Here is a 9790-nt window from a genome sequence, read left to right as displayed (position 1 = left end):
GTCTGGCACCCGCGGCGCCCTGGCGGGGACACCTGGCACCCAGGTTAGAGCAATCTCTCTGCGAAGGGGAGTGGGAAGGACCGTCTTTCCTAGAGGGACCCTGAGGTACGCAAGTGTTTCAGTACGCAGTAGGCACCCAGTGGCGGCCCTGCAGTGGCGGGGGTGGGGGGCGAGGTGGGGGGGGCAGACACACAGTTACCATGAGTCATGGCCTGGTGCTAGGATCGTGTTTTGAAGAAAGAAAGACGGTGGGCCCCGGTCAGGACATGCAGAGAGGGGTCTGGAGGACGGCTACACTCCTGCTACCCCAGCACTCAGGAGGACAGGAGTTCAAGGCCTGCCTCAGCTCTATGTGAAGTTCCAGTCGAGCTGGGGCTGCATGAGACCCAGCTTTAGACATATGCCTCTGCCCGTCCCACACTCCAAAACCCGAAACCAAACCACAAAGGAAACATCACAAGAGAATCCTTTCTGTTGGGGGTTGGAAGGGACTTCCTGTCTGTTGGGCCAAGGGAGGGAGATTTTAACAGGTCTGACATCTGGAGGGGTTGTACACTTTTCCAGATTTCCAGCCACACCCTGATCACAATACCAATTTGGCTTGTTGTGCTGAGAGACCAAAAATTAAAATTAATAAAAATGTAAAAACCTGGGCCCCAAATCTATACAGAGAAAGGGAACTTCTATTGGTAAAGGAAAATTTAACTCTTTAATCAGGAGTGCCATGGCTGGCCTGAGCCCCTGCTCTCAGAGAAGGGGAGGTGACTGTCCCCCACTCCTCTTAACATTCCTTGCTAATTGCTGGTCATAAAGGTCCCCTGGACCATAAAGATCCCTTGGTCCAGGGGATAGCTAACAGACCCTGTGACCCTGTAAACCTGCAAGCCCAGGCCCTGTCTTATCTCACTCAAATGTATGTTCCTTAAAATACATAGTTACTGCTTGACTCTGTACTTTGTTTGACCTTAAGTAACCATGGAAACTGAAATTTGTGGCCTTCAACCTTATGGTCTGCCCCTTAAAAGCTTCTCTTTTTGGCTGGTTGGGATCTCATTTCCTCCACCTTGGAAAGAGACCAAGTTGGCCACCTTGAGCATATGGAACCTTTTGCTTCTGTATCAGAGGTGATCTCTGGGATTCCGCAAACCTAGCACAACATTTTGAATCCAGGACTCTCCAAGGACTCAGAACTCCCGGGGTTCCAACTAGATGGGTAAGTAATTGTTTTGTGTCTGCCTATTAAGTGCATGTTCTTCTAAGGAATCGAAGTACTCGTAGGCATCTAGGTACGCTAGCAAAACAGGTAATAGGTAGCAGGCAAGGGCTTGGCAGACATGCCTACAAAGCCAGGCCTGGGGAAGCAGGAGACGTCCCCGACTTCCTGTCTAGGGCAGGTATTCAACTGAGAGTTGGATCAAACCCGCAATCTAGGTAAAACAGGGTGCAACTGAGGACTGTCTAGGTAAAATAGGAGTTCAATTGAGGTGTCTAGGTAAATCTAAGAATCTAGGTACACGTGGGCCCTTTCTTTGTCTCAGTGCTGAGTTTGTTTGTCCTGACAGACGCTGACTCAGACAGAATCTAACAGGACAGGTCCCTCCCTCCCCTTTGAAAAACAGAGACTTTCCTGCTGCAGTGGCTCCAGGTGGGAAGTGACAGTCTGTCTGGATAAGGACAGCGCCCCTGGCGGAGGACAGCGCCCCCTGGGGGAGGACAGCGCCCCCTGGCGGAGGACAGCGCCCCCTGGCGGAGGACAGCGCCCGTGGCTCCTGGCCCTGCGATAAGCTTGGCCGACACCAGCCAGCACTACCGCCTCCTTGGGAGCCTCGCCCGGCGGCCGAGCGGCCACTGGGTTCGTTGGGTTGGGCAAAAGCGCCTGGGAAGGGGCGGGCGGGCGCTGAGACGCAGAGACGGAACCCCCCCCCGCAGGCGATCAGGGAGCAAGCATCCTCCACCGCCATCTGTCCCTGGCGCTGCACGGGTGACAAAGCCTCGGGAGAAAGATGCCCGAGGGTGCGCCCAGCCAGCCATCCTTCCTGGGAAGCTGAGGCCACAGCCGGCCTGTGACTGCTAGAGGGAGGGGCGCCATCAGGGCCGAGCACCCCGGGAGTGTTGCCCAGTGGACCTTTAGAGACCATGCAGCCAGTAGGAAAGCCAGGGTCCCCCAAAGTTGGCGCTCACCAGCTCGGTTGCTCGCCGCACCCCCCTCCTGTCGCCACGGTCGCCACAGGCTTGGCTTAGCGCTAGGGCCCAGGTATCACACTGTAGCCAGACTTCCCTCCAGCCGGGCTGTCCCGGCCGCTCAGATTCAAGGGTTGGTTACAAATTATTATTAGGGTAATAAAAATGTGTTTTTCAGAAACACTGGCAGCCAAGGACTCTTTGTGCCCACCAGCGCTGCCTCCCTTTCTTCCTAAGCCAAATCATGTTAAATTATGCCAGTTTGTATACTTTGGGAAGCTTTGACTTTAAAATAAAAGCCAAAGATACATTATGTTTTTAAAAAATGATGCTTTTGCTTCCAAGGAAAACACACACACACACCACACACACACACACCACACACACACACATATATACACGCAGACACACACACCACACACACGCAGACACACACACCACACACACACACACACATATATATGTATATATGTATATATATATATGTGGGTTTTAGTCATTTAAACCTAATGGGTTACATTTATTTGTCATTATTTTAAAAAACTGGTGCATATTATTATTAATTAAGAAAAAGAGGGACTTTGGTAAAGGATAAAAAATAGTAAGAAAATAAGAGTTGTATAAAGTTTTCCTGTGGGGGCAGGGAGTACAGGGAAACACTGTTTCCTGCTGAGGACTGAGGCGGAGAAACGGGGCTAAACAGATGCATAGATGTGATGGCTGTGTGCAGACTTGGAATGATCAGTCTGATGCAAAGACCCAATGTGATAAAACTGTGGGTATGGAGGGCAGGTCAGATGGGGGTGCAAATTCGGGTGTGCACAGACTGCACCAACGCAGCACAGAGCATCGGAGAGAGCTTCAGCTGCCGAGGGGACGACTCTGCTTCTCGGGCAATAAAAGGTAGAGCAGGAGAAAGGACTGGCCAGACCCAGGAGAGTTGTAAGGAGGCAAGAAATTTACAAAGTTATTGAAACAACATGAAAGGAGGACTGGCAAACCCCACACAAACAGCAAAAGGAACGGGCTGCTGAGAGAGCCGAGGATGCAGAGAGGCGCGTGCTGAGGAGGCGCACTCAGGACCTAGAGGAAAATGAGAAGATGAGGCGTTCACTTCAGCCATGCACCTGGTGAGAGTCACCGAGAAGAGCGGAAAAGAAAGACAGAGAAAGGAGAGATTCGTCTCAGATGGGGATGTCTGAGGGACTCAGAAAGAGCAGAAGGAAATGTAAAAAAAAAAAAAATTAAAGAGGGTCAAAGAAAAGTCGTAAAAGTGTCAGAGGAGGATGTAAACTCTTTACTGTGGGCTCCCATATCTGCAATTACTACATTTTTTTTGTTTTTGTTTGTTTGTTTGTTTGTTTGTTTTTGGTTTTTCGAGACAGAGTTTCCCTGTGGCTTTGGAGGCTGTCCTGGAACTCACTCTGTAGACCAGGCTGGTCTCGAACTCACAGTGATCCGCCTGCCTCTGCCTCCCAAGTGCTGGGATTAAAGGTGTGCGCCACCAACACCCAGCACAATTACTACATTTAAAAAAATGGTAATATGGGTTAAGAATTTTGACCATGCCAGGTTAATTCTGTTTCAAACTTCTGTTTATTTCTCAAAAGAAAATTATGTATGCTTGTTAAAAAGTTCTATCTGTGTTTTCTGGTATGAATGTAAGTTTTATTACAAGCATAGAGCTAAAACAAAAATGGTTTAAATATTTTTGTTATCAGCAGATCTCTGTGAATTCGAGACCAGCCTGGTCTACAGAGCAAGTTCCAGGACAGGTTCCAAAACAATACAGAGAAACCCTGTCTTAAAATAAAAACAAAACAAGCAAGCAAACAAACAAAAAAACTAGTTAAAAGGTTAAAACTAGTAACACTGGAAATTGATAACATAAATTTGACAGTCACCCAGGTAATAATAGTATTAAATACATAAAGGGTGCTTTATTTTTGATATTGCAAAAAGACATTAGAGGTTTTTTACTTGTTTTTAAAACAGCTTTTAAAATGTTTAAATTTATTAGGTTATAAGATATTTGTGCTTAAAGAGCTAAAATTTGTACTTAAAGAGCTAAAATTTAAGATCACAGCCATAAGCTCCATATGTTAACCAGAAATTAAGATGTTTATTTCTTATATAAGACAATGATCTAAGTTTAACAACGGGCTTAAAATAGCTTCTAAGCCCATGGGTCTCAATACTTTGGAGGTTTAAGAACAAAAAAAAACAAAATCCTTTTATAAGGGTAGCCTAGGACCACCTGTATGTCAGATGTTTGCATTGATAACAACAGAAAAAAATGGTAATAGGTATTACCACAACATGGGAAACTTCTTTAAAAGGTCAAAGCATTACATTTTTAAAAGTAAACCTGACAATAAAGTGTTAGTTTTATAAAAGCTGCTAACCTATTGTAAGATGTTAAGAAAATCAAGTTATTAGCCACCCTTATAAATAAAGACATTTGTTGGTTATAGTCAAGCTAAGTAATAGTGATTTATAACGGGATAAACCTTACTCAGTCCCGTGTATATGTTTTCAAAGGCTAAGCTTAAAACGAGTAACTAAAAACAAGTTGTCAGATTTACCTAGGCAGACTTCTAATACTACAGAGATCTGTAAAATATGATGTTTAAAATGCTGACTAAAAAGCCGGGCGTTGGTGGCGCACACCTTTAATCCCAGCACTCGGGAGGCAGAGGCAGGCGGATCTCTGTGAGTTCGAGACCAGCCTGGACTACCAAGCGAGTTCCAGGACAGCCTCTAAAGCCACAGAGAAACCCTGTCTCGAAAAACCAAAAAAAAAAAAAATGCTGACTAAAAAGCTTATAATATTAGACAGAGAATCCCAGACCAAGGTCACTAAAAAAGATCACGGGGCACTACGGATTGTGACGACACTAACCATTGAGCAAGATGCTCAAATGTGATGCCTGCTGCCCGGCAGGACCCGGCTCAGCCTGTGGACAGGCTGCAGGACATTGGAGAATTGATTGCACCACCTTCGCCTAGACAAAATAAGCTCAGTCTTTTCCATGTCCCTCTTCCACAGAGAAAAAGAAAACTCTCACCTTGCAGACCTGCGAAGACTTACTTCTGCCCCCAACGCTATGGAGACTTGGGTATGGCTAGCTGTATATGGACTGGACCCTATCATTTTTTTTAAGTTATAAAAATATTTTATTGATGTTACAGAAAAAAATCATATATACTTAAACATTATTAAAAGTGCATATTGGGGGCTGGAGACATGGCTCAGAGATTAAGAGCATTGACTGCTCTTCCAGATGTCCTGAGTTCAATTCCCAGCAACCACATGGTGGCTGACAGCCATCTGTAATGAGATCTGGTGCCCTCTTCTGGCCTGCAGGCGTACATGCAGGCAGAACACTGTATACGTAATAAAATTATTTATTTTCCTTTGCTGGCTGTCCAGATGATGACCAGTCCCTCCCCCTCGAGCTGCGCACTGGCATCCGGCTGAGCTGGCAGTGGGCTGCAGTCAGCCAGCGACATGAGCAGCAGCAACAATGGTATACGCCAGCTGGCTGAGGAAATCGCCTCCCGAGGAGAAGTTGAGGTGCTATGCCCGGAAGAAACGCTGATTTTATCCTGCGGAGCGGCCGGATGGATGGCGACCCAGGTGTTCTAGAGTACTACAAGAATAAACACTCCAAGAAGCCCCTGCGGATCATCAGCCTAAACTTTTGTGAGCAGGTGGATACGGGCCTGACCTTCAACAAGAAAGAGCTTCAAGATAGTTTTGTGTTTGATATCAAGACCAGTAGCTCACTTTTACCTGGTGGCTGAGGCAGAGGCTGACATGAATAAGTGGGCCCAGAGCATCTGCCGGATCTGCAGCTTCAATCAGGCGGAGGAGGGCACAGCCTCCCTGAGAAGTCAGTCACAGTCCCGGCTCTTCTCCAGCTGAGTTCAGCAGCTCCAGAGAAAGGAAGTCCTCAGCCCCTTCACGCTCTGGCCAGCCCACTTTATTCACGTTTGAGCCCCTGTGTCAAGCCACATCCAGCCTGCCCTGTCCACCAGCACACCTCAGGAGTATCTCTACTTACACCAGTGCACAAGCCAAAAGACAAAAAATGTGAGGACTCCCAGCTTCCCTCAGGGTACTCAGCAGAAGAGTGATGCGGCCATACAGAAACCTGCCCAGGGCAGTGGACACTGTATCCACGGAGTCAGCGGACAAGTCCATGGCTTCTATAGCCTTCCCAAGCCAAGCAGACACAATACAAAGTTCAAGGACAGTACTTATGACCTCCCCCGTAGCCTGGCTTCACATAACCACACCAAGGGCTGCCTCACAAGTCTGAGACAGATACTGAGGATGTGTACATCTTCATGACACCCAGCAACACCCTGTGTTGGGTTGGGAATCTCCTAGTGGACAATACGGAGGTTCCAACCACCCCACGCTCAGCCTACCAGATGCCTAGAACATTCACACTGGACAAGAACCACAATGCCATGACAGTGGCCACTCCTGGAGACTCAGCCATAGCTCCCCCACCCTGGCCTCCCAAGCCAAGTCAGGCAGACAAAAACACCTCGGTGGGGCAGCCCCAGCAAAGCCCTCCAGTCAGGGAAGATAACAGATCTTTAACTGCTATCCCCAAGCACAATACTCTCCCTGCAATGGACAACAGCCGACTCCACCGAGCTTTTTCCTGTGAGACCCACAAGTACCCAATGCAAGGCAGAGAGAGCGCCAGCTGGTCTGCTGAATCTCCAGGGAAAACGATCGCAGGTCGATCAGACAGTGCCAGCTCTGATGACCACTATGTGCACATGAGTGCAGGGCCCCATCATTTTGACTGACTAGGTTACCCATCCACAGCCCTTCCTAATTATCGAGGCCCCAGCCGAGGAAGTGAGATCCAGCCACCCCCGGTCAATCTCAACCTCAAGTCTGACGGGAAAGCAGAGCCAACACCCTTTGACCTGAGAAACAACGCTGTCATCGACAAGCTCCCTTTCAAGTCACCTGTCACCGAGTCTTGGTCCAGGGTCAACCACGCCTTTAACTCCAGCCCCTCCCAGTACTGCCGTCCCATCTCCACACAAAACATCACCAGCACAGACTCAGGAGACAGCGAGGAGAGCTATGCCCCTATGCAAAACCCAGGGTCTGCGTCCCCTGTCCCCAGCGGCACCAACAGCCCAGCTCTGAAGAAGAACACTGGCAATGTGGATTACTTAGCCCTAGTCCTCCAGCCGGGCTCCCCGAGCCCTCACCGCAAGCCACCCACATCATCTGCCACATCGGATGAGAAGGTAGATTATGTCCCAGTGGATACAGAGGAGACACAGGCCCCACAGATCTCCATACAGGAGTGGGCAGATGTGCGGCAGTCCTCCAAACCTGCCAAGGGTGCCAAGCGGTGATAAAGGGGACCACCGAGCTCACGGGCCGTGAGACACTGCTCAGAGCTGGCTCTGTTTTGTCCCCTCCTTCTCCAGCCCTCCCCACATGAGCTGGACACACTGAACCTTCCACCTCCCCAGAATTAGGAAAATGGCGCCTGCTGCAGGGTTTGAGAGGTCGGTAAAACTGTGATGGTCATGGGTGGTTTGCCCACCCCGTAGAGATTCCGAAAGGCTGGTTTTCATGGCTTACCATTCCTCTACATCCTAATGATTGTATACGCTTTGCTTTTAGTGAGCCCTCCATTGGTTTTAAGACCTCAAAAAATTACTTTAGGGTTGAACAAATTAAGACCTTTAAATGATTTTCAGAGACTGCTCAGCTATATCAGTTGGATCCGAGCTAGCCTTGGACTCTTTACTGGTGGCCTTGTCCTTTGTTTGATACCCTGCAGGGGGCCCTGATCCTGCTTCTTCCCACAGCCTCACTAAAGAAGGCAGAAATTGCATTAAAATGGTACAACAAGCCTTTGCTAGGGCACATCTTACAGCTTATTCTTAGGGCATATAAAATAAGTTTGCAAATCCCTAGCAAAGGACCTAATGTTATTGTTACCCCTTGCAACTCCTCCCAAATTGCCTGGCTACAACAGCATATTGACGATTGGAAATGGAAAGATGGTGAAGGCCATGAGGGCCTTTTCCAGCCTTTTGTTTTGTTTGTTTGTTTTTTGTTTTTTGTTTTTACGAGACAGGGTTTCTCTGTTTTGGAGGCTGTCGGTCCAGCCTGGCCTCGAACTCACAGAGATCCGCCTGCCTCTGCCTCCCGAGTGCTGGGATTAAAGGCGTGCGCCACCAACGCCCGGCCCAGCCTTTTGTTTTAATTCAAGGATTGGCTGGAGTTGCTCTGTTAAAAGAGATTTCAATTAAGGAAGTTTCACCTCAACAAACCAATCAGTACCTAGGGAAAAAGGATGACTGAAAGATGTATGTATGTTCTGTGTATGGTGTGGTCACTCCGGTATGTATGAAGTGCGATTGTGAATGCTGATAAAAAGAACTGCTTAAATTGCTCCCACCCACAAAGGAGTCAGTGTAGATACAAATTAGGCCTCGTCAGTTAGCGAAAGCTTTACAAACTGGATTACAGATTGGATTAGAAAAAAGAGTACTCATAAACTTCAAATAATTTTCAAGTTATTTGGGACATAGTATAGTTTACAATCTTTGAGTGATTTGCACAAGTAGTTGGGAAATATTCAATGGTTATGTCCCTTTTAAAGGGCATGTACTAGTAATTTAGATAGTGATCCCAATTCACCTAGACAGTTAACTAAGGAGCGTAGACAAGTTCTTCTACTGTTAGAGCGTAGTCCAGCATCACCAAACAAAATTGGTCACTTTATCTCAGGTAGAGAGAGCCCTGCAGTCTCATAGCTTTCATCATCAAAATAACAGCAGTCTAAGAAAGCAATCTGGTTTAACTAGAGAGACTGCTCCTCAAAACTGTCAAACAATAAGATGTACCCACAATATTTATCTGTAACCAATTTAAAAATGAACCCTCGAGGCCCACTTCCTAACCGTTTATGGCAAATGGTTGTTACTCTGGACATCTTCTCTTTCATTTCCCGACAAGGCGGACTTGCTCCCGGTTCAGGCGCCACACTCCTGATTTAAGGAGTTAGATTTTCCCTTACCATTAGACGTTCCCTTTCTCTGCATAGATTTAGGGCCCAAGTTTTTGTGCTTTTATCAATTTTAATTTTTGGTCCTTCAGGCGCAATGGGTCATTTCCAAATATTTGTTATCTTGGGGAGCCAAGGTTGGGGTGTTCCAGAAGGCCTTTTGGGGTTCCAAAGGCAGCAAACTAACTGCCCTCTATCTGGAAGCCCCCGATGTAGCTGCTCAGACTCCAAGGAGTGCATCATGGGTGTGACCCTCTCCATATCCCCAGCGGACTTAGCCCTGGCGAGGAGGAACTGTGACCTTGAGATCACCAAAGCTCATTTCCTGTGGCGGCCATCTTTCCAGCTGTGCAGACAGTCTATGATCCCGCCAGCTGTGCTGACAGTCTATGATCCCGCCAGCTGTGCAGAGAGTCTATGATCCCACCAGCTGTGCAGACAGTCTATGATCCCAGCTGTGCAGACAGTCTATGATCCCAGCTGTGCAGACAGTCTATGATCCCAGCTGTGCAGACAGTCTATGATCCCGCCAGCTGTGCAGACAG

The 9790-nt window shown here is 47.8% G+C and overlaps 1 pseudogene; it reads left to right on the top strand.

Annotated features, from left to right (window-relative positions):
- The first annotated feature begins 208 nt into the window (after positions 1–208).
- Positions 209–8083, top strand: LOC101837221 (annotated as a pseudogene).
- The last annotated feature ends 1707 nt before the right edge of the window (positions 8084–9790 follow it).

The sequence above is a fragment of the Mesocricetus auratus genome, unplaced genomic scaffold, assembly GCF_017639785.1.
Source record: "Mesocricetus auratus isolate SY011 unplaced genomic scaffold, BCM_Maur_2.0 Super-Scaffold_6731, whole genome shotgun sequence".
Taxonomy (NCBI): Eukaryota; Metazoa; Chordata; class Mammalia; order Rodentia; family Cricetidae; genus Mesocricetus; species Mesocricetus auratus.
This window is presented reverse-complemented; position numbering and strand designations above follow the sequence as displayed.